At 44.1% G+C, this 18,851-nt stretch overlaps 2 long non-coding RNA genes across 3 annotated transcripts in view; one reads left to right on the top strand and one right to left on the bottom strand.

Annotated features, from left to right (window-relative positions):
* The window catches only part of LOC143522516 (uncharacterized), a 32,383-nt gene that overhangs the window by 9,587 nt on the left and 3,945 nt on the right, over positions 1 to 18,851 (bottom strand). The window contains exon 1 of one of the 2 annotated variants that reach the window (XR_013133039.1): positions 15,068 to 15,089. The exons of the other annotated variant lie outside the window; for it this stretch is intronic. This is a non-coding gene — a long non-coding RNA (uncharacterized LOC143522516). Of the gene's footprint in view, positions 1 to 15,067; positions 15,090 to 18,851 lie in introns of those variants that run through there. 2 annotated transcript variants of the gene reach the window in all.
* Positions 11,635 to 12,977, top strand: LOC143522508 (uncharacterized). Its single transcript, XR_013133035.1, has 2 exons — positions 11,635 to 12,152; positions 12,384 to 12,977. It is a non-coding gene; the product is annotated as an uncharacterized LOC143522508 (long non-coding RNA).

Genomic DNA, 18,851 nt, shown 5'->3' with positions numbered 1-18,851 from the left:
GTTCCTCTCTTTGTCGCACACACATACTACATTCAAGTAGAGAAAACACCTAACTCCATCATAATCATTTCCATATTTATACCTCAGGAATTCTAACCTTCGTCTTACTCTCTTTCCCTTGTATTGCCCCCCCCTCTCTCTTTCTCTCTCATTTCTCTCCGTCATTCTCTCTATTTTCCCAAGCTTTGCCAAAACCCTGCAGTGGTTTTAAACAAGTGCTTCACAAAATCAGAACTGAAGGATTTCCCTGCACGCACAGTACGTCTGCTAAATCTCAGCAATTAAATGGTCTGGGGTGTCTGTATTTGGAATAACATATCTGTATGTTTAATTCAATGAATGTCTAATTTTGACTAATGAAACAAGCGAATGATTTATTGCACTAAATCTGTAAATACACATAACATCAACATAATTTCTAAAATATGCAACCATTAAATAACTCAATAAATTGATTCCTAATGTTAATTACTTAAACTGGGTTGGACTCAAATCAGTTAATATAAGCCTAAACTATCCAGTCCCATTCCACAGTATGCATACTCTCTGTTCGTTGGACTAATCTCTCTCTCTGGTACATGCACAGAATACGTAAAGAAAACGTTAGTTTTGAATAGTGCATATAGTCCATTAACGCCTATAACACTGCTGCCACCTGCTGGAGATTATTGAGTAATGCTCGGTCCAAGCCAGAACTGCACCAACTCAGCAGATCAACAGGAAGGCCATGGCATGACTATATATATATATGAGGTGAAAGGAGGTAGATATGTATTTGTGATCTTACATGACTCACATGACATCTCTTACACTGCATTGAGAAAGGTAAATCAAGACAAGAATCCCCAATTACAAGCAAACACGTGTGCATACATGTTATGCCTCTGATAAGCAGTCTTCCATATTATTTTGAATTACAATGGCATCTAAGTTGGGATAATTCACACGCGTGCACACACACACACACACACACACACACACACACACACACACACACACACACACACACACACATGCACACACACACACACACACACACACACAAGCACACAAACACGCACGCACACGCACATGCGCACAAACATGCACACACACACACACACACACACACACACACAAACACACACACACACTGCCCTTCAGCCAGGTCACAATAAACCCGACAATGCAAGCTTGATTCTGCTCTCCCACAGAATGGGAATAAAAAAAACTGATCCCAGTTCTGAAAGATAAAACTACAAAATAATAATATAATAACTCTTCTTCTCCTGCTTCTTTCAACAATCTGGTCCTCTGGGTGTGGCAAGATCATTAGTACACCAGAGACAGCCTAAATTCACCTATTACCCAAAATAACTTCAACACAGGAGCAGAGAGGAGTGTGTCTGATTAGAAGCGCTAACACCACGTCGTCTGATGCAGGGATTCCCGCTTTTGTATGGGTGCCCTGTCCCCGCATCCCCATGTTTCTAGATGTCTCTGTTCTAGAGTTCCATGTCTGGTCATGGAGGATGAAAGTCCCGCACATCTGTCTTTGTCCCCAATTAAGCATGCCCACCAAACTCAGTTCACTTAGGTGCTGTTAAGCCATACTGCCAGCACCTAAACTCTAGTGCCGTTTTGAGTTAATTGTTCTTTTCAGGTGAGTATGACAAGAAAAGAGTAAAAGACTAGTGCTAGATCACAGGACACATTAAACAAGCAGACCAAAGAAAGGGGGGGGGAGTTTTGTAGAAAATGTGTGTGAAATCTAGAATAGAAATATAAGAACATTTGTTATTTCTTACTGCTTGTTGACTTTTTATGTAAATTAGTATGTAAATGTATGTATTTATGAAAAACTCTGTGGGTGTGGCTGTCACTGATATTTATTGTTATAAAACCTATTGTTATTACTGCAGTTTGTTTGGTGTTGCGCACAAAGCCATTAAAATAATTTTCTCACTGCAGCTGTTGGTCTCACAAGTCAGGTCTCTTTTGTCATGTGACACCCTACCACATATTCCTGAGCACATTTCCCACAAACCCCACAGATTAAATGGTTTATTCCACCAGTAGGGTTTGCACATTCCTCTGACCACCACACGTCCCTCCCCAACTTGCCAAGATACGCGGTGTCTGTGTTTACATACATGAGCTGAACTCTGATTTACGACAATGCACCGTGCAACCCAAACCCATCGCCAAACCCAACACCCAAAGCTGAGTTATTAACATTACAACGTCTACCAACAGACTAGATACGGTGGGATTATCATTAATTTTGAGGGGAAAAACAATACCTTTCCTGGAACAATAACTACAAGAATGAAGATGGGGTGAAATTTAAAGACATTTTATCAGAGGAGTTTGTTAGAGGAATGAACCTGTTCAGAGGTACCACAGGTTTTTTACAGCTCTGATTCATTTGCCAGATGTTTCTGAAGCTTCAGTACAACAAAATCAGGGAAAGTGTTAACAGATTCAACATCCAGGATGATGTTTTGTTGTTAAAAGCTGTTAGCCAACTTCCAAACCCAACACGACTCTATTATTCAATTTTAAATCAGCAGATGGTCTCTATAAAACATACTACACTACAGAACACTCATGCATTTTCTGCTGCTGCTATGCTGATGAGGCTTTTTTAACTTTTGAGAAAAAAAATCCTTAAACGTTTCCTATTAACCGGTCATCATTCTTAAACAGTCAGTGATGGCTGTGAACTCAATGATATTATAATTGCTAATAATTTGAAAAGCATATTGTAGGCATAATTCTCTCAGGTTGAAGTTTATTCCTCCGACTACATGAACAGAGTTGGCACTGAGGATTCAGAAGGCCACAACATTGCGGTCCAACTCCACACAGGGGCCAGTACTCAGGACTATTCCCATATGTCCCACTCCAAGCAATCGGGATTACTCCCATATGTTTCACTCCCAGCACTTGAGATTATTCCCACTTGGTTTTAGCAGTTTGCTATTGCTCCTAGCAAGGCCTAAAGTTTTTGTTTTTTAAGTGCAGCTGATGTCTGGAAATTTTGTATATGTCTATATGAATGCACATGTTTGTTATATTCACTTTAATGTGTTTTAGTTTAAAGTGCATTTATAGTACAAATAAATAGTAAACATGCCACTATAACCAGCCCTTTGAGGAAAACCAAGTCACTCATGAAATTGTCCAGTAAATGTGACACCAGTCACACAGGATACAGGACTCAGGTACAGACCATCATTAGACTGACTACAGTAGTGGGGTCAACCACACAGGATACAGGACTCAGGTACAGACCATCATCAGACTGACTACAGTAGTGGGGTCAACCACACAGGATACAGGACTCAGGTACAGACCATCATCACACTGACTACAGTAGTGGTGTCAACCACACAGGATACAGGACTCAGGTACAGACCATCATCACACTGACTACAGTAGTGGGGTCAACCACACAGGATACAGGTCTTAGGTACAGACCATCATTAGACTGACTACAGTAGTGGGGTCAACCACACAGGATACAGGACTCAGGTACAGACCATCATCACACTGACTACAGTAGTGGGGTCAACCACACAGGATACAGGTCTTAGGTACAGACCATCATTAGACTGACTACAGTAGTGGGGTCAACCACACAGGATACAGGACTCAGGTACAGACCATCATCAGACTGACTACAGTAGTGGGGTCAACCACACAGGATACAGGACTCAGGTACAGACCATCATCACACTGACTACAGTAGTGGGGTCAACCACACAGAATACAGGACTCAGGTACAGACCATCATCAGACTGGCTACAGTAGTGGGCTCAACCACACAGGATACAGGACTCAGGTACAGACCATCATCAGACTGACTACAGTAGTGGGCTCAACCACACAGGATACAGGACTCAGGTACAGACCATCATCACACTGACTACAGTAGTGGGCTCAACCACACAGGATACAGGACTCAGGTACAGACCATCATCAGACTGACTACAGTAGTGGGCTCAACCACACAGGATACAGGACTCAGGTACAGACCATCATCACACTGACTACAGTAGTGGGCTCAACCACACAGGATACAGGACTCAGGTACAGACCATCATCAGACTGACTACAGTAGTGGGCTCAACCACACAGGATACAGGACTCAGGTACAGACCATCATCAGACTGACTACAGTAGTGCGCTCAACCACACAGGATACAGGACTCAGGTACAGACCATCATCAGACTGACTACAGTAGTGGGCTCAACCACACAGGATACAGGACTCAGGTACAGACCATCATCACACTGACTACAGTAGTGGGGTCAACCACATAGGATACAGGACACAGGTACAGACCATCATCACACTGACTACAGTAGTGGGGTCAACCACACAGGATACAGGACTCAGGTTCAGACCATCATCAGACTGACTACAGTAGTGGAGTCAACAACACAGGATGCAGGACTCAGGTACAGACCATCATCACACTGACTACAGTAGTGGGGTCAACCACACAGGATACAGGACTCAGGTACAGACCATCATCAGACTGACTACAGTAGTGGGGTCAACCACACAGGATACAGGACTCAGGTACAGACCATCATCAGACTGACTACAGTAGTGGGGTCAACCACACAGGATACAGGGCTCAGGTACAGACCATCATCAGACTGGCTACAATAGTGGGGTCGGCAGTTACACCACAACGGTATGGCAAGCACCCTATACAGTGATCCTATGATATAGGTTGATTCATTATAAAAATGAAGTTATGGTGAAATTGAGTCCTTGAAAAACAGCCCTACAAGCAGAATAGCTGTGTGGTCAGGGCTACGGGTTCATCTGACAACAGCTCAGCTGTGTGGTCAGAGCTACAGGTTCACATGACAACAGCTCAGGTGTATTTTTACTCTCTTGTGCAGTTCAAATGGACTTGAACCGATCAAGAGCCGTTACTTCTCCTATGTTTACATTTGAAGTGTTTATAGCATCTGATGTCTTGCATTAAATAACAATATATAAAACTGCCTGAAAACAAAACATTACACAGAACTGAAAAAGAGTCCACACCCAGAGGCCTGCCCATGCTTATGGGGAAGCAGCCTTCCTTTAATCCCATCACCTCACAGCAACCAACAGCAGTGCTGCTTTTAAACTCAGAAGCCCCCTCAGTGACTTGCGGGTGTCTGTCTATTTTGCCATCTTCCTGCCTCCACAGTAACAGACAACGAGAAGGTGGCCTTCAAAAGGAGAAAGCTTTAACAGAAGAAGTAACCTCGTGGTGGTGTTGCCGAATAACATGAAAGCAAAGCTACAACTGACTGACGTTTGTTTTACATGATAAGCACTTTTATCACACACCGTTAGACAAGACATACAAAATGTCAACAAGTCAGCGGAAAGACTAGCAGGGTAATTCTTCGTGAAAGGTCACAGTTAGACGTGTTAGTTAATATTAACAAATATTAGCCAACTAGCCAAAGATTAGCAAACATTCTCCCTTATTGAGATATTAGTCAAAATCAGTGTGGGATACTAACATTATTAACAATCATTATTATTTAACACATACATCTACTAACATTATTAACAATCATTATTATTTAACACATATATCTTAGTAAATGTATTTGAACTAGTGCGGTAGAGATCTTAGCTACCTTCTGTATTTTTTGGTCAGTGGAGCGTGTTATTAACCGGGATGGATTCTTATGAAGATCTGAAGAGATTAAATAATTTTTTACACTTTGAAAAAAGACTTGTTAAAGACTTTGTAACGTCAGGAAGAGACAGAGAGGGATCCTTATGCAAAAGCACAGTGCTCTTTATTTGGCAGATAGATACAACCAGAGAATGCGAGATGTTAATGCATAAACGGAGTTGATCTAATGCCGTTTGTTGAGAGTGGTCTATCCGGTCCGGGGTCGTAACGGGAAGGCAGAGTCCGTACGGTACCTGAGGGCTAGGCAGAAGACGGGGTCGAGGGAACAGGCAGAGGTCGGTACACAGGAGAAACAGCAGGGTATGATAACGCTCGGTATGCAACATGGTTGGCAATACTTCGCGACGAGGTGTTGTGATGACGGTGTATATGAATGCCTGGAATGTGGGCGTGGTGATGAGGAACAGCTGAGTCCTTAATGGCTATCAGGTGACATTCCTGACATTACCCCCCCCCCCCCCCCCCCCCCCTCAACGGAGCGTCTCCTGACGCTCCATGACGCAAAGGCGGACGGCCGCGGCCCCGGGGGGCAGGAAAATGTGGATGGGCAGCGTGGAAGTCGGCGATGAGCGAGGGACAGAGTATGTCCCGCGCGGCCACCCAGGTCCTCTCCTCAGGACCGAAGCCCTCCCAATCGACGAGGTATTGGAGACCACCACGCCGACGTCGGGACTCCAGCAGCTCCCTGACGATATACGCCGGCCGATCGTCGATGTCCAGCGGCTCCGGGGGACAGGCAGGAACAGATGAGACAGACATGGGGCTGTAATGGACAGGCTTAAGGAGAGACACATGAAAAGTGGGATTAATGCGATAATGAGGGGGCAATTGAAGTTTGTAGGTTACGGCGTTAACCCTCTTCAGCACTTTAAACGGTCCGATGTAACGTTGACTGAGTTTACGGCAGGGCTGACGCAGGTTGAGATTCTTAGTGGAGAGCCATACTCGCTGACCAGGGTGATAGATCAGGGCCGGGAGACGACGGCGATCAGCATTCATGCGGCGGGTATGGAGGGCACGTCTCAAGTGAACGTGAGCTTGTTCCCAGGTCCGAGCACTGCGCGTCAGCCACTCGTCTAGTGTAGGGATATCAGAGGACGTCTTATCCCATGGGAAAAACGGGGGTTGATAGCCGTAGACGATTTGGAAAGGAGTGAGTTTGGTTGAGGAGTGTATTATGGAGTTGCGTGCATACTCAGCCCAGGGGAGATATTTTTGCCAGTCTCTCTGAGATGCGCAGTACTGGCGTAGAAACCGACCCAGTTCTTGGTTGTACCGCTCCACCTCACCATTGGACTGGGGATGATATCCTGACGTCATGCTGGCTGTCACTCCGAGCAGTTTGCAGAACTGGGTCCAGACGCGCGAGGTAAACTGAACCCCTCGATCGAGGGAGCCCATAGATCCGGAAGACGTAGTGGAAGATGTCCGATGCTGTTTCCATGGCTGTAGGTAATTTGGGGCGAGGAATCAGACGACACATTTTCGAAAACCTGTCCACTACAACAAAGATTACGGTATTGCCTCCTGAGACAGGCAGATCGGTAACAAAGTCGACCGCTATGTGTGACCATGGCCGACGTGGGATAGGTAACGGGAGGAGTTTACCAGTGGGTAAGGTGCGTGGAGTACGCGACTGAGCGCATATTTCGCAGGCGAATACGTAGTCGCGAATGTCGTCCTCCCACGATGGCCACCAATACTTCCGAGCGATGAGGTGGCGAGTGCGAGTGATGCCCGGGTGTCCAGTCCCTGCCGTGTCATGGGCGAGCTGGAGGATTCGCCCTCGCAACGACACCGGGACATATTGCTTACCCTCGGGATAGTCTTCGGGACTGGGGTCAGTGAGTAAAGCCGCATCCAAGTCGTCTTGCACATCCCATCTTATGAGGTCGAGGAAGCAGGAGTCCTTGAGAATATGCACCGGCGCCTCATCGCTCGGTGATCTGTCGTGGATCCGAGACAGAGCATCCGCCTTGGTATTCTTGGAACCGGGCCTGTAACACACTGAGAATTTAAACCGGGAGAAAAACAGAGCCCACCTTGCCTGACGCGGATTCAATCGTCTGGCGGACTTCACATACTCTAGGTTCTTGTGGTCAGTATATACTATAAACGGATGTTCGGAGCCCTCCAGCCAATGACGCCACTGTTCTAGCGCTAGTTTCATAGCCAGGAGTTCTCTATCTCCCACGTCGTAGTTTACTTCGGCCGGTTTCAACTTCTTTGAGAAGTAAGCGCAGGGAAACAGTTTAGGGGGGTCTCCTTGTCGTTGGGATAGAACAGCGCCCACACCCACCTCCGATGCGTCAACCTCGACGATAAACTGGAGTTTAGGATCCGGGAGGTGCAATATGGGTGCACTGGTGAACGCAGTTTTCAACGTGTTGAACGCTTGATGCTCTTTGGAGGACCACACGAAGCGTGTCTTCTTCCCCCCTTTCAGGAGGTCGGTGAGAGGGGCCCTATCGAACCGAAGCTCCTAATGAAACGACGGCAGAAGTTCGTGAATCCCAGGAACCGTTGCAGTTCTTTCGTCGAACGAGGTACCGGCCAGTTAGTCACTGCATCCACCTTATCAGCATCCATGTGCATTTGGCCCGGCGAGAGGGTACATCCTAGGAACGAGACGGTAGAAACGTGGAACTCGCACTTCTCAGCTTTCACATACAGTTTATTCTCCCGGAGACGTTGCAGGACAGCGGAGACATGTTGGACGTGTTCGGTGATTGAAGGAGAATAAATCAGGATGTCGTCAATGTAAACGAAGACAAAACGATCTATCATCTCACGGAAGATATCGTCCATAAAGGCTTGGAATACTGACGGACTGTTTGACAGCCCATAGGGCATCACCAGGTATTCATAGTGACCTCGAGCAGTAAGGAAGGCAGTTTTCCACTCATCCCCCTCCCGTATGCGTATCAGATTGTAAGCGCTCCTCAGGTCCAGTTTAGTGAATACAGTCGCTCCCATCAATCGCTCTTGCGAAGCAGAGATAAAAGGAAGGGGGTAAGCGAACTTCGAGGTGACAGCATTAAGCGCACGATAATCAATACAGGGACGTGGGGGGGCAACGTAATTTGTTGAGTGGATTGCAGATTGGCTACCGTGAATGTCAATCAAAATACAACCGTCAGTGCAGATGTGCGATTCATCTACTACTATTTTATGTGACGCGATCTACGCACATTCCTTCGCGATCGACCGACACTTCCTTCGCGATCGACGTAATGAGCACCCCTGGTCTAGAGCTAGGGTTGCCACCTAGGTCTGACAAAAAACAAGGACGCTGTCATACTGACACAGGTGGCGAGTGTAATCTGTTGACGGGGGGGGGGGGGTTGGCAAACGAAAAATTTTACCGGAGGGGTTTAAAGTGTTGGACGTGTTCGGTGATTGAGGGAGAATAAATCAGGATGTCATCAATGTAAACGAAGACAAAACGATCTATCATCTCACGGAAGATATCGTCCATAAAGGCTTGGAATACTGACGGACTGTTTGACAGCCCATAGGGCATCACCAGGTATTCATAGTGACCTCGAGCAGTAAGGAAGGCAGTTTTCCACTCATCCCCCTCCCGTATGCGTATCAGATTGTAAGCGCTCCTCAGGTCCAGTTTAGTGAATACAGTCGCTCCCATCAATCGCTCTTGCGAAGCAGAGATAAAAGGAAGGGGGTAAGCGAACTTCGAGGTGACAGCATTAAGCGCACGATAATCAATACAGGGACGTGGGGGGGCAACGTAATTTGTTGAGTGGATTGCAGATTGGCTACCGTGAATGTCAATCAAAATACAACCGTCAGTGCAGATGTGCGATTCATCTACTACTATTTTATGTGACGCGATCTACGCACATTCCTTCGCGATCGACCGACACTTCCTTCGCGATCGACGTAATGAGCACCCCTGGTCTAGAGCTAGGGTTGCCACCTAGGTCTGACAAAAAACAAGGACGCTGTCATACTGACACAGGTGGCGAGTGTAATCTGTTGACGGGGGGGGGGGGGTTGGCAAACGAAAAATTTTACCGGAGGGGTTTAAAGTGTTGGACGTGTTCGGTGATTGAGGGAGAATAAATCAGGATGTCATCAATGTAAACGAAGACAAAACGATCTATCATCTCACGGAAGATATCGTCCATAAAGGCTTGGAATACTGACGGACTGTTTGACAGCCCATAGGGCATCACCAGGTATTCATAGTGACCTCGAGCAGTAAGGAAGGCAGTTTTCCACTCATCCCCCTCCCGTATGCGTATCAGATTGTAAGCGCTCCTCAGGTCCAGTTTAGTGAATACAGTCGCTCCCATCAATCGCTCTTGCGAAGCAGAGATAAAAGGAAGGGGGTAAGCGAACTTCGAGGTGACAGCATTAAGCGCACGATAATCAATACAGGGACGTGGGGGGGCAACGTAATTTGTTGAGTGGATTGCAGATTGGCTACCGTGAATGTCAATCAAAATACAACCGTCAGTGCAGATGTGCGATTCATCTACTACTATTTTATGTGACGCGATCTACGCACATTCCTTCGCGATCGACCGACACGTCCTTCGCGATCGACGTAATGAGCACCCCTGGTCTAGAGCTAGGGTTGCCACCTAGGTCTGACAAAAAACAAGGACGCTGTCATACTGACACAGGTGGCGAGTGTAATCTGTTGACGGGGGGGGGGGGGGGGGTCAAGCGACCGTAACCTGTTTGAGCGGGGGAGCGGGGCGGGGGGGGGGGGGGGGGGGTGGCGAACGAAAAATTTTACCGGAGGGGTTTAAAGTGGACACAGCGAGAAAAAAAAACAGATTTAAAGTGTGCAGAAACAGTCTGAATCGTGGTTTGAACTAACCTAGTTTTTTGCCGGGACCGAATATTAAAAAGAAGAAAAACCGGGACAGCCCGGGAAAACCGGGACAGGCACGTGAAAACCGCGACAGTCCCGGGAAAACCGGGACAGGTGGCAACACTATCTAGAGCTTCGACCAGGACGCCCACGTTCAAGTGACAAAGTGACAAACACGTTTTGTTTGCTTGTTGGGGGGGGGGGGGGGGGGTCATTATAAATATTTTACACAATATCGCACTTGAACTGCTCGTTAATTGTTCTTAGAGATAGCAAATGAAACTATGGCCAAGTTGTGTTGCTGAAGTCGACTCTTTTTTGACTCGATCCGTCATTTAACACATTAAACTGGAAGGGCCCTTCAAATGGCAGTAGGGTTTCACTCGAGGGGAAATGGCGAAGCGAGTTAATGTTCAAACCGCTGGACCGGAAATTGTTATTGTTAATGTAAACATGGACTGGCAGTTCCAGGCGGATTAGGATTAGGTACGCTGGGGGGTATTCCAAGAAGGGGGTTAAGCGAGAAAACCTGGTAAATTAACTCAGAATTCACGGAAACTCGAGGTTTTCCGTTCCAGAAACCAAGCTTAAAGAGAACCCGAGTCAGTTACTATAGCAATTTATGCTCTGAAGCTAACCTGCTCGCTGGCAGATTAACTTGGACCTGAACCAGAGTTACAAACACGTCATCATGACGTGTCCTTTCCTCGGGGATCATGTGAAGCTCAGTTTATTCGCCGAGCTCTTCGTCGGGAACGCCTTTTTAAACCCCGAATAGACATAGGCCTACTATCATTTTCGAATTATTTTTTAATGAACGTTATCGTTTTTCAGCACAATCCATTACACACATAGACCTTGCACACATAGACCTCAGGTGGTGCTAAAGCACCACCAACTCTGCCCTTTATCAACGAAAGTGCACTTTTAAAACTTCGTTTTTTATTATTATTATCATTTTACTGAGGTCGGTTTGAAATGATCTTTTGAAAACCTGAGCGATTAAAAACAATGCTCTGAAATGCGCCACCACCTCGCACACACCCGACCTCTCTCTTCCTTTGTCTCACCAGATGCGCTACCCGCTTGTTAAGTGTGACGACACGCGTGACGTTTCAGCCGCTTCCGGGTCCAAACAAACAAGGATGGCGGAGCCTGTAAACCTGTTTACGATAACTTCGTTCTTTAGTGAGGCACCATTGAGGGTTAAAAAAGGTCTAAACTCTTTCAACTCCAATAGAGTACTAAGTGTATCTGTTCTCCCAGGTGGTATATTTAGGGGTAGAGTCCAGGCGTCCATGAAAAAGACGATTTACGAGGTTGAGGTGAGTTGAGGTGAATTGAGGTTGAGGTGTGGTGACTGAAGTGAGTATGGGTCAAATAACGTTTAATACAGGTACACGTTGAGGGTCAGGCAGTGAGGTACAGCAGCTGCGTTTGCCCAATCGGTAAAGACAAGTGCCATCATATGGCAGCCTTGTTGATTTGGGTGGAGAAAAACGTGTCCCGCACCGATGTAGAATGCGTGTGGAAAAGGGCGAAGACACCGAAAACGGACGAAATTGCAGCCAAGAGAGTATCTGAGATGGCCCCATCCACATCACGAGGTTAGTAAATAATTTGCAATTGATGTCAATGTTGCATGGTTTATTAGCTTAACGCTATGCAGTTTTAAGTTGCGGTTTCCAAACCTGGAAATCTTACCCCCCTTCCTTATTCAAAACACTGCTTGGCCAGTACAACCTCAAAGAAGGATCTAAAGTAAGTTGTGGGTCTTCATGAATATTTCAACTTAAGTTATGTGTATCTAAGAGTAAGTGACTGTGTTTTTATTAAAGGCATGTGATTGGGGAATCCTACATGAGTCGCGGGCAAAGCAGCAGTACACAGCGGACGCTGGTGTGGTGATCCAGGAGAGGGGATTGTTCCTGTCTGACAGTGGTCTACTTGGTGGATCTCCAGATGGGACAGTGTCTGATGACTGCATCATTGAGGTGAAATGCCCATGGTCCGCCAGAACTAAGACTGTCCAGCAGGCAGCAGAGAGTAAGAGAGACTTTTTTCTAGAGCTGGATGAAGAGACAAGTTCCCTCAAACTAAAACAAACTCACCACTATTGGCATCAGATCCAAGGCAACCTACATCTGACCAAAGCTAACTGTTGTCATCTACTTGTATGGACTCCTCTTGACCTGGTCATTCTCCCAGTGCTCAAAGACCTAACATGGGTGCTTAACATTGACATTCTCGAACATTTTTATAAGGATATTTTCCTACCACACATTCTAAGTTAATTGTTCAATGCATTACAAGTGCAGATTGAGTTATAGTGAATTAGGTTGTAGCACATCACAACACTAACATGTTCCTGAATGTAAAAAAGACAAACATTTTAATCTGGTTTTACTTTTTTAATAAAGGTTTTCTGCAAAGTTGTGTAAATCATTCTTCAGTCACAATAATTGTAAACATGTTTTAATTTGCCACTGTCCTGCTAACTGATTTACATACATCAGATATTTCATTGAATTTCACGGAGAATTGGGGTTTGCAAATTTGTAAGACACACACATACTTTCAGTATCTTGTTAATATTTTTCCTGTACTGGTAAGGGATGTGGTCCAAAATGCAAAACAGTTTCAGCCTCTGAATAGACCGCTCCACATGTATCCTTGCACAGGAGATATCATTGCACAAAATATCATACAGAGCACAGATGATGGTGGTAAAGATGTTAGTTACAGTTGCTGTGCTACAATTAAACCTTGTTGCAAGGTCTACATGGCCACAATTCAATTTAAGCTTCATCAAAGTAAGGAGTAACTGATCAATAAGGGGCATAATTTGGACAGTCCAATCAGAATGATACTGTAGCTCAAATCTAGAAAGAAGTGCTTCCAAAAAAAATACTGTGGCAGCATCAGGTAATCCAGTGTAGTATTGGACTTTGTTAGGATGGGAGGAAATCTGACTGAAAGAAAAGGTTTGCTTTTGTTTCTCCAACTGTTCTTTCAATTTTTTGTTCTCTTCTCTAAGCATGTCATTCTCAACCTCAAGCATGACAAGACTTGGTTGGGATGTAGTAGGGGTTTGTGGGGTTGCCATGTCAGCTGTGTGTCCTGTGTCTGTTGCATCATCACTGGAAGGGACAATCTGCTTCTTCTGCTTAGGGGGATTGCTGGGGTGGTCAGGAAAATGAAAAGCCTTTCCCTGGTTCCAAGCGAATCGCGAAGGTCCAGCAGCTTTGCCATTGGGAAAGTGCCAACTACACACCCTGGAGTTGCAGTTTGGGGTGAAGTTTTCACGTCTGTAAAAGAAGAAAAAATTATCATTAATCATTAGTCACAGCTTACTTGGGTTCCTCTAACAAAGTGCTAAAGAAATAAGGACCTTATAAAATTGTGTGTGTATATATATATATATTGCAATAAAATGTGAGAATTATGTATGGTAAGTGTAAGGCAGTAATAAACTAATGGAAACGGGCTAAGCAGTAATGTATATGCATACTGAAAAAGGTAAATATAGGATGCAACAGTAGCATCAGCTGTATTTTTGCTTGGTATTTTTACGGACACTCCTGATCAGCTAACCGTTGTGTGTGTATCCATACAATATATCAAGGATATCCAAAAAGATATCCTGGTGTTGCCTTTTACGAGCTAGCTAATCTAGCTAGTGTTAGCGCCACTAGCTAAGTTAACCAGAGCTATCTTTACTTTAGCTGGACAACAAATAAAACAAAACAAGAACTAAAATATCTGTATGTGGCAAGAAACATTGTATTAAACCCATAGCTAGAATATCAAGCAATCCAAAAAGGGGCAAGTTGGCTTTTTTTCTCTGTGGGGTTAGCTAGCTAGCATTAGCGCCCACGGAGGCACTGTCAAGATTTTTTTTAGAAATAGAACTTACCTTATCAACTGCACCCATTTTCTTCTCTCTTTCTCATTGCAAGGAAAGCGGTAGAAAGACAAAAGGGTCGTTGTTTTAGACTCGGATCTGTTAAAACAGCAGGGCACACAGCACTGCGGCATATTAAGGGACTCAATGCAGCGAGTGTTTGGACCCGGACGTGACGTTTCGCAAAGATGATGCGTCACAGCTTAACAACCCCACAGCAGCAGTTCAGTTCAGCGAGTGGAAGGAAGCGTCTTCAGCACAGCACGACCGGTCACAGATAGACTTCTTCTCCCGTGCCCCACCAGGCAGGTAACATATACATCAAGTCAAATCGTACCGTTTGCCCTCTAAGCCCAACGTAAAATCATTTTGTTGTGCAGTTAAATGTCTCATACAGCACCAAACTACTAAGCATTTTTAGCCGATGGTCACCTGATAAAATAGTCGCTCTAGCCCAAATTAATGATAGATAATGTGAGGACGACCACATACAAATAATTAAGGTAGAGTTTGCAAATCTATGTGTTAAGCTGAACGTTTTCTGTTGTATAGGTTTTTTTATGCAACATAAATTAACACATTCGTTTGTGAAAGAAGAAACGGGAAGTTCCCCATTACCTGTGAAAAATGCCCATCTGCATTCATGTAATGACAACACTCAGTAGCCTATAACTCCTTCTCGTACTTTTTGGTCTTTTTACTGTCTTAATTGTAGGCCTATATTGATTTACTAATTGCAAAATATATGCAACAAGGCCTGCAGACAGTGGAGGGTAAACAGAAGTTAACTGAAGGACTTAACAATGACTGTATATAGTTAATATTGGATATGGATTTTATCAGTTGGCGGTGTGACTTTTTCTATTGAAAACTCACGTTTAGAGAATGTTACAAATAAAAGTCAAATTTTATTCAACATGCGCTTGTAATTTTTTTTTATAATGAAGTGTTTCACATGCGCTAAAAAGTGCCCTTCACCCCCCCCCCCCCACCCCCCCACCCCCGAGCACTTGCCCCCCAAAATGTCTGTGCACGCCACTGGTGACACATAATAATGGCATATGTCGTATTACACAACCTTGCAACCATCCAGGAAGAGCGACAGCCTACCATCTCTGACATGACCACAGATGAGGAACCTTACATGCATGTGCGTGACAACAGAGATGGTCGAGTTGTCAGAGACTCCATCTGCAATCACTGCTTTCCACATTAAATCATGCACCACCACCCACCCCACCATCTACCCTGTAAATAAATATATTTTAAAATATATTTTAAGAATAAGATATAGTTATGTACAGCCATACCACTTTGTACAATATTCTTATAGCCTACTTCATTTTTATCTGATGCCATGTGTGTTTCACACCACTGAGATTAGACCTGGAATTAGTAAGTGTTCAATTAAAAAATATTTAAAAACTCAATACAGTATTATAAAGGTGGAGAAAATAATAACGCAAAAATCACCTGAGCATCGGGTTAAGTTTAGAGTTTGTTAAACCCGCTTTTTGGAATACCCCCCTGGTTTAATACAAGCTGTTGGCTGTCATAGCGTAACACAACCACAAGGTGGAAGTAATGCATAAAGTAATCATAGTGAATATCAGTCAAAATTATTCCTTCACTGCTCAACAGATGTCTACGTTTCCAGTGGATACAAAGGAAAGTAGATATATTAAATACATTACATTTTTATTTGATCATCTGTAGTGATGTATCTGTAGGTGATCTCTACAAAAAAATAAACAATGGAGTTTGGAACAATCTAATCAAAAGTGACATTATTGGTACACTAACACTAGTTCATAATAATGAAACTATGTCAACTGATAACGTCTTGTGATTTTATGCTATATGTTGCCAGAACTCTCAAACTGTAGTCTTTGTACCACATTAAGTTGTATTGCATTTGTATCTGATCAGCCATTTAAAACGCAGCGTTTAGCGAAAATAAACGACGCCTGTACGAATGGTTTGCTTGGGATGCAGTGATTGTCTCCGTTGTATGTCGCTCTGAACAAAGATGTAAATGTACATAATCATACAACTTTAGTTCTCAAACCCATTATCCCGTCCTCTTTAAATTATACTTTTCTAAACTCAATGTCATGGGCGTAACGTGAAGGTAAAAAGAGAAAGCAATTGCGAGTTGGCAAATGCAAGTATTTAATGACATGAGCGAAACCGAAACCGAGCATAAAGGTACACTACCATAAGAAAGCCTACGTAAGATTCAGTGACCAGCACGGTTCACGAAAACAAAAAAGGTGTAGTCTACAAAGAGCAAATGTTTAATGTGAATATTTAATCTGATAGGTCCAAAAAGAACAAAAAAGTTTACAGGCACCATGTTCATATCGCGATGACGGTAAAACACAATTTATCGGTCGGGACTAATGCACACTATGCTTGGAATTTCCTAGTATATGTATCTACGGTCCTGAAAAGATTTAGCAAGAATCTCAAGGCTAAAATAGACACCTTTTGAGTGTGTTTAAGGATGTATTATGCAAAGCTATTAATAATGGGAAGTATGAATAGGGTCTGGCCTGAAAATAGCAAACCTAGCATGTTTGTCTTGCTTTGTCACTTTGATTTTTAACCCTGTAACCTTGGGGTAATAATTACAATGCCTTCTCTTGTACTAAACATATGCATACACACTGGCACATACACCCACCCACTCATGCCCTTTCTCTCTCTCTCGTTCTCTCTCTCTCTCTCTCTCTCTCACACACACACACACAAAACACACTCACGCGCGCACGCACAGAAAAAAATACAGGACAGCTCCAATGAGACCACTTTAATTGCTGCAGATATGGTTACCATAGAGATAAGGCACCAGAGATCAAAAGAATACTTCCTGGGGGAACTAATCTGTGTGTGCATGCGTGCATGCTTGTGTGTGTGTGTGTGTGTGTGTGTGTGTGTGTGCACGCATGCCTTGAGAGAGCGAGAGAGAAGTAGTGATTACTACTCCAAGGTTATAGTGTATGACAGAAAGATTCCAACATACCTTACAAGGAGGTTAGCAGTATATATATTTTTATGCTTCTTTTCTTTCCTGTCTTTTTAACGTATTGTGTGTGTGCCTTCTCCTAAACCATAAAAAGGTAATAAAAATACATAATATAAAATACATACAGAGGTCTCCTTCATTTGCTTGCTCTTTGTCTATGTCTCATTCTCTCTCTTTATGTCTGTCTCTGTCTCTCTCTATATCTCTTTCTGTCTTTCTCTTCCCCACCCACCCACCCCAAACCCTCATATTCTTACTCACAGCCTGAACTAACGACTGAACTAATTGATTGCTGGGATAAAAGTCCATGAGCAATAACACTGAGAGAGAGAGAGAGAGAGAGAGAGAGAGAGAGAGAGAGAGAGAGAGAGAGAGAGAGAGAGAGAGATGTGATTCTCACTTATGGCTTTTGCTGTGTGGGATTACAGTACAGAGTCAATAGTACAGTACAAAGTCTACACAATGAACACACTGTGCTCTCAAATGAAGCAATAAAACAATGAACACACATTGAACACACACAGGCAGGCAACCATGAACACAATGACATACACAATGGTTTTATGGTTTGGAGAAAGGGCCATTTTCTAGGACGCTGAATGGAATTTAATCACCCATGGAAATAACTAGACTGGGTCACAGGCAGAGGGAGAGAGCATGTAAAACTGGCTCTTTGAGAAAACAAACGTGATTCTAAAAGAAGACACATTATGTTTGATTATGAATATAACAGCAGATTTGCTTTTGTCAAGTGAGTCAAAATTTGGGTTCAATCTTCAGCAGAGAACCGAAGAACATCGTAGAAAAACTCTTGGACCCTTCTTCTCTAAAAATATATTCAGCAAACCAAAGAGAAGCATGTTCTCATTTTCCTGTCAGGTCCCAGCTGCCCAAGTGGATGTCAACGCCCTCCATTCTCCCTTATTGCTTCTCCTCCCTCTCCCTCCCCCCTTCCCCTAGTGACAGCCACCGGTATAGGCAACACAGGCATCGGGGATTTATCAGGTCGCCATGTCAACAAGCCAAAGCATAATGCTGTACTCTGAGTTCTCCCAGTGCGCCACGGTGACCCACTGCTGCCTTCCTTATTGGCTCCTAAAGAAAAAGGCACTGGTCACAGATGCACAAGCCCTGGTGACAGAGGTGTGTCGCTTCTTGAGTTTAGTTTAGTTTGGGCTGTTTTAGTGCCAACTACAAGGGAAGACATTAGCTAACTAGCTGGAGCATCAGATTGTCTGATAATGGACCACTAAGGAAGGTTTTATCTTGTTTATGCCATGTCCACTTACCAGCATTTGATGTTTTATATATGGTTTGCTGACTGATATAAAAATTGTTAGACAAAATCATTGTCTTTTATTTAACAAGCTTTCT

This window comes from Brachyhypopomus gauderio, chromosome 1, assembly GCF_052324685.1.
Source record: "Brachyhypopomus gauderio isolate BG-103 chromosome 1, BGAUD_0.2, whole genome shotgun sequence".
NCBI lineage: Eukaryota > Metazoa > Chordata > Actinopteri > Gymnotiformes > Hypopomidae > Brachyhypopomus > Brachyhypopomus gauderio.
Note: the sequence above shows the minus strand (reverse complement) of the source record. Positions and strands in the feature narration are given on the sequence as shown.